Genomic DNA, 6,000 nt, shown 5'->3' on the forward strand with positions numbered 1-6,000 from the left:
TGAAGGCTAGAGCCAGGCTGGAGAGAGACTGAGATTCTGCTTGAGTTTTTATTCCCCAACAAACCATCACTCTATCTATTTCATTGTAACTTATTTATCAATAAAGCCTTCTCTTCCCTAAAAATATATATGTGTATGTATATATATGTATACGTATATCTATATGAGTATATATGTATACATATATACTTGTATATACATATACGTGTATATATATACAATATACACATATACGTATATACATGTATACATAAACACATATATGCGCATATATACACACATATATACATGTATACATATACATACACACACACACACACACATTATACATATATACATAAAAGCCGTCAGCAGTTGGACACTTGCTTCACTGACGGAACCACTCAGGCACCTGGGAACTGCCCTCTTTCTAGAGGATCTTGTTCAGTATCAAGAGTTTACTTTTATTTCTTTTTTAAATGTTTATTTATTTTGGAGAGACAACAGGAGCAGGGGAGGCACAAAGAGGGGGACAGAGGTTCTGAAGCAGGCTCCTCGCTGACAGCAGAGAAACTGATGGGGGACTCGAACTCACAAACCATGAGATTGTGACCTGAAGTCGGTGCTCGACCAACTAAGCCACCCAGGCGCCCCCAGTATCAAGATTTTAAATGGCATCTCAAAGCCGATGACTTCCCCGGTTATGTCTCCTGTCCCCTGAGCACGTCCAGATCTGTAGAGTAGCATCTCTAGCCATTGCCAATGGTGCAGAACAGAATCTCTGATTACCTCTTGCCCCGCCAAAATCTGCGCCCTTCTATTGGGCTTTGATGAGCACAAAAGTAGGGAGCAGCTCTCAGTTTCTGTTTTCTCTCATTTCCCATCCAGGAGTAGCATCCCTGCGGGCTTTGGCTCCCATCCCCCTCTCCACCACCCACCATCGCTTGGTTTCCCTGCCTCCACTCTGGCTCCACTGTGAATACTTGTCCACCCAGCAATTAGGTGAATCTGAAAAATCCAGCCATGCCAGAGACCCTTACTTAAAATTCGCCATGGGTTTTCCAAAACAACCAGGATAAGACCCGAACTCTTCTCCAGGGCCTTCAAGATCCTCCACGATTTGCCCCTGGCCTCAGATTTCACCTCATCCATTCTCGGCTTCCTTCATTATACTCCAATCAGTCTAGCTGCACCCCCCCCTCCGCCCCCGCCATCTTGGTTTCTCAAATTCCCTTCCGGAGGCATGTTGCTTGAGAGACTTTGTCCAGCGCCTTCATGTGGCCAGCTCCTTCTTCATCCTCCAAGCTCCGCTTAAATACAAGATTTTATTTTTACGCAATCTCCCCCTTGGCCTTAGGGTTGGTGGGCCTGGCAAGGACGCTCCAGTGCCCTTGCTCTCCTGCCTTCAGTGCCTCCAGAACCATGTGCAGCATGGGAGGGCGACAGCATGGCACTCAGACGCTGCTACAGCTCGGGCCTGGCTATTCAGACCCCACGGCAGAGGTCAAGGACATTGAGGAGACGGAAGGGTCACTGGAGGCAATGCTCCCAGGAGCCACTGCACAAGCAGATGGAGACACAGATGCTGGTAGGCTTAGGTCATGATCTTGTGGTTCGTGAGATCAAACCCCATGTCAGGCTCTGGGCTGACCGTGCAGGGCCTGCTGGGGATTGTCTCTCACCTCTCTCTGACCTCCCCCCCAAAAATAAATAAATAAAACACTTAAAAAGAGAGAGAGAGAAGGAGAGAAAGAAAGAAAGAAAGAAAGAAAGAGAGAGAGAGAGAGAGAGAGAGAGAGAAAGAAAGAAAGAAAGAAAGAAAGAAAGAAAGAAAGAAAGAAAACAGCGAGCAGTTTTAGGACCCAAAACCTGTGGCCATTCAAAGTCAACATGCACATAGTCTTAGTATTTCTTATCCATTTGGACCCCTTCCTGTTTTTAGGGTTTGTTTTGTTTTGTTTTGTTTTGTTTTGAAGGAAACTCTACCCCCAAAACAGGCTTGAACTCATGACCCTGAGACCATGAGTCGCATGCTCTACCGAAGGAGCCAGCCAAGTGCCCCTCTCCTCTTTTTTAAAGTAAACTCTCTTCAAGCCTTGTTTATTGCTACTAACTCACCCTTTCCCACCTCCTGTGCTCTCCTCAACCTGCCCTGATCAGGCTGAAGTATTTGGTTTTGACAGTGAGTCAGTCTAGTGTAATTAATAACAGAACAAGTGGATCCTAGCTAATATAAAATAGATCCCACTTTATTTTCAAGAACCTGGTCCAAGTGCTCAAACATACATACTGGCTCCTGCCCCAGGGCCTTTGCTCCTACCATTCTGTCTTCCTGGAATGTTCTTCCCCCAGATATCTGCCTCTTTCCCTCGCCTCCCTCAAGTTTTTGCTTAAATGTCATCTTCCCTTTGAGGTCCCCACCCCCTTTTCTCATTTTCCTCCATGGGTTCATTCATTCATTCATTCATTCATTCATTCATTCTCTGGTGGGAAAGCATCCACGGAGGCAGGGATCCTGTCTGTTCTGTTTATTTCTGTATCTCCAGCACCTAGAAAAGTGCAGGCACATAGTAGGCTCTTAAAAATATCCATTGAATTGCACTGCTAGGTATTTATCCACGGGATACAGGTGTGCTGTTTCGAAGGGACACACGCACCCCCGTGTTTATAGCAGCACCATCGACAACAGCCAAAGTATGGAAAGAGCCCAAAAGTCCATTGATGGATGAATGGATAAAGAAGATGTCGTATATATGTATACAATGGAGTATTACTTGACAACCGAAAAGAATGAAATCTTGCCATTTGCAACGACGTGGATGGAACTGGAGGGCATTAGGCTAAGTGAAATTAGTCAGAGAAAGACAAATATCATAGGACTTCATTCATATGAGGACTTTAAGACACAGAACAGATAAACACAAGGGAAGGGAAACAAAAATAATCTAAAAACAGGGAGGGGGACAAAACAGAAGAGACTCATAAATATGGAGAACAAACAGAGGGTTACTGGGGGGGTTATGGGGGGGGATGGTCTAAATGGGGAAGGGGCACTGAGGAATCTACTCCTGAAATCACTGTTGCACTGGATGCTAATTGGGATGTAAATTTTTAAAAATAAAAAATAAAATTCAAAACTATATACCCATTGAGTGAATAGACGAAAGAAGAAATGGACCGGCTCTGGAAGCAGGCACAGGCACGGAGAGAACACACCGGCCTTTTGCAACTGCTCCTGGAGGTTTGGTTCTGGAAATTCCTCAGCAGGAATCTTGGGAAGGTCAAAAGGTGAAAGCCCGGATTGTTCTCAGCTGTGCTTTCCCCATCTTTACCCTTTTACCCCAGCCCCCTGAGCTCCCCAGGGCCCGGTCCACCGCCCTTCCTTTACATTCCTCAGTTCTAAAGTCCCCACCCCTTTTCAACACCCGGAGTTCTTTCTGAGGAAGGAATGGACTGAATAATATTTTCCATGTTAGTAAGAATGCCAATGACTCACTCAAGACAGCAGAGCGCCCAGCCTGGGCGGCGCGGCGCTGTTCCCCGAACGGCCACCAGGGGGCGCCAGGCCTCCACGGAGGCGAACGCAGGCTCTCTGCGAGGCGCTGGTGTTCCCCGCGTGGGAGGCAGGAAGGCTTCTGGCGGCTGCAGCCCGGGGTGTGCCGCGCGGTTTTGGATGCGAGCTCAAGCAGGTGGTCGGAGAGCTTGCCGTGGTGTCTGCCAGGAAGTCGACTGCGCAGGTCCTGTCCTGCTTCTAGTTCTGGTTAAACCCACACTTCCGCCGCTTTCGGCCTGTTGTGACCCTGGACGCGGCCTTTTCGCGTTTGGGAGCCTGCGTCATCACCTCCGAGAAATAATGGGGATGATGAGACCCCACTGCTGTGAGGATGCCATGAGAGGCAGCTGGCAGGCACTGAGGCTTGATCTGAAATGGGCCTTGGTGAACCTCATCAGGGTTGTTAATTACGATCAGCTCACAGTAGCGGTTCTCAAAGTGTTTCCCCTGGACCACCGGCAGCGGCCCCTGGGAATTTGCGGCGGATGCAAATTCTCAGCCCTACCCAGCCCTAACCCGCACCCCCCTGCTCCCCAACTCAGACGTTTTGATTAAGCTCCACCCTGTGTCCCTCGATCAGTGCTTAAGGTGTTTTGGAGAGTGCTCAGGTGGATTTAGGGAGGTAACGAGATTCCCCCTAAGGCATAGCTGTTGAGGAGTAGAGCTGGGACTGGGGGGTTGGGGAAACCCACATTGTCTCACCGGCTGCAAAGCTACAATCCTGAGTTGGTTGTGATGTGTGTATACACACGCACCGCTCTTTAGTAGCTGAAATTCAGAAACGCCCCCTTTGAGGGGCACCCGGATGGCCCAGTCACTGGAGCATTCCACTTTTGATCTCAGGATTCTGAGTTTGAGCCCTACCTTATGCATAGAGATGACTTAAAAATAAAATCTTAGGGGCACCTGGGTGGCTCAGTCGGTTGAGCATCCGATTTTGACTCAGGTCATGATCTCATAGTTCAGGAGTTCAAGCCCTGCACTGGGCTCTGTGCTGACAGCTCAGAGCCTGGAACCTGCTTCAGATTCTGTGTCTCCCTCTCTCTCTGCCCCTCCCCTGCTCACCCTCTGTCTCTCAAAAATAAATAAAACGTTGTTTTAAAATTTTCGTAAATGCCCCTTCAAGTTCTCTTCAGAGCTAATCTAAAGCTTTTAGTTCCAAGAACGCGGATTCTCAACCTGGCTGCACATTAGAATCAGCTGAGCTCCTTAAAAAGTGTATCAGTGCCTAGTCCTGTCCCCAGACCAATTAATCCAGGATTTGGGGAAGCATCTGTGCTTTTAAAGATTCCTCAGGTGATAGGGATGCCCAGTGAGGACTGAACAGCACCACTCTGAAAGCATCATCTTGCCGTTTATAATAAAGCCTCCGGTGTTTGGGTAATGAGGGTCAGAGAGGCCTGGCTTCAGAGCCTCTGCTGCCCTCCCAGCCTGGTTCTTCATTTTCTCCTGTGTCAGTTAGGAAGAAATAAACTACAGAGAACGCCTGGCCTGGGGCTTGGCCCTGGGCAGAAATGGTAAAAGGGACAGCAAAGAGGGGGGCGTTTGCAGTATGCTGGCGCGCCCCTAATCCTCACCAAGAACCCCACCTCGTAGCTGAAGACCCAGGGACTCTGGGACATTAAATATCACTGCACCTGCCCACCTCCTGGTCAGTCACAGAGCCAGGACTCATCAGCCCTCTACTGAAAAGTAGGGCTAGTACCTGTCCCCCCCACCCCCGCCCCTCCGAGGCTTCCAGAACCAGCATTTAAGGAGACGCTCATGAGTCCAGAGTGCGTGCCTGAGAGCCCGCACCTGGCCTCCTTAAATGTGGGGCCCTGGGCCTCGCCGGCCTCCCCCTGTCCCAGCCTTGCTCAAGAGGCTGCCTTCTGAGTCCCTAGCTGGTCTCTGAAGGAGGGAGGGGCCAGCCCAGGCGGACTTACCAAAAACCTACAACTTCTTACAGCAACAGAATTGTCTTCTCCTTAAGCAGAGAACAAATTAATGTCTAAACATATAAATGCATGCCAGGGAGGTGAGTTAATTATTAATAAGCAATTTACAGTGGGCTTGTTGTATAGCCACTGGAAGCAGTTTAGATTCTGGGCCTTTAAGGCAAACTTTTCTCTTCTTTTGTTTATTTGTTTATTTTTGAGAGAGAGCCCCTGGGAGCACACGCGGGGGAGGGGCAGAGAGGGGGAGACACAGAAGCCCACGCAGGGTCCAGGGTCCATGCTGTCGGCACAGAGCCGGATGTGGGGCTCAAACCCATGAACCCTGAGATCATGACCTGAGCCAAAGTCAGATGCCTAAGGGACTGAGCCACCCAGGCGCCCCAAGGCAAACTTTTCAAAGAAATAAATAAGGGAGCAGTTAGCACTAAGGACGGAGATGTGAGTTCAGGGGGACTATGGAGAAAACAAAGGTATCCCGTAGCCCATGTCTGCACTCGAGAAATGTAGAGAAAAGCACATTAACTTGGAGAA

This window comes from Acinonyx jubatus, chromosome A3 (genome assembly GCF_027475565.1).
Source record: "Acinonyx jubatus isolate Ajub_Pintada_27869175 chromosome A3, VMU_Ajub_asm_v1.0, whole genome shotgun sequence".
Lineage (NCBI taxonomy): Eukaryota > Metazoa > Chordata > Mammalia > Carnivora > Felidae > Acinonyx > Acinonyx jubatus.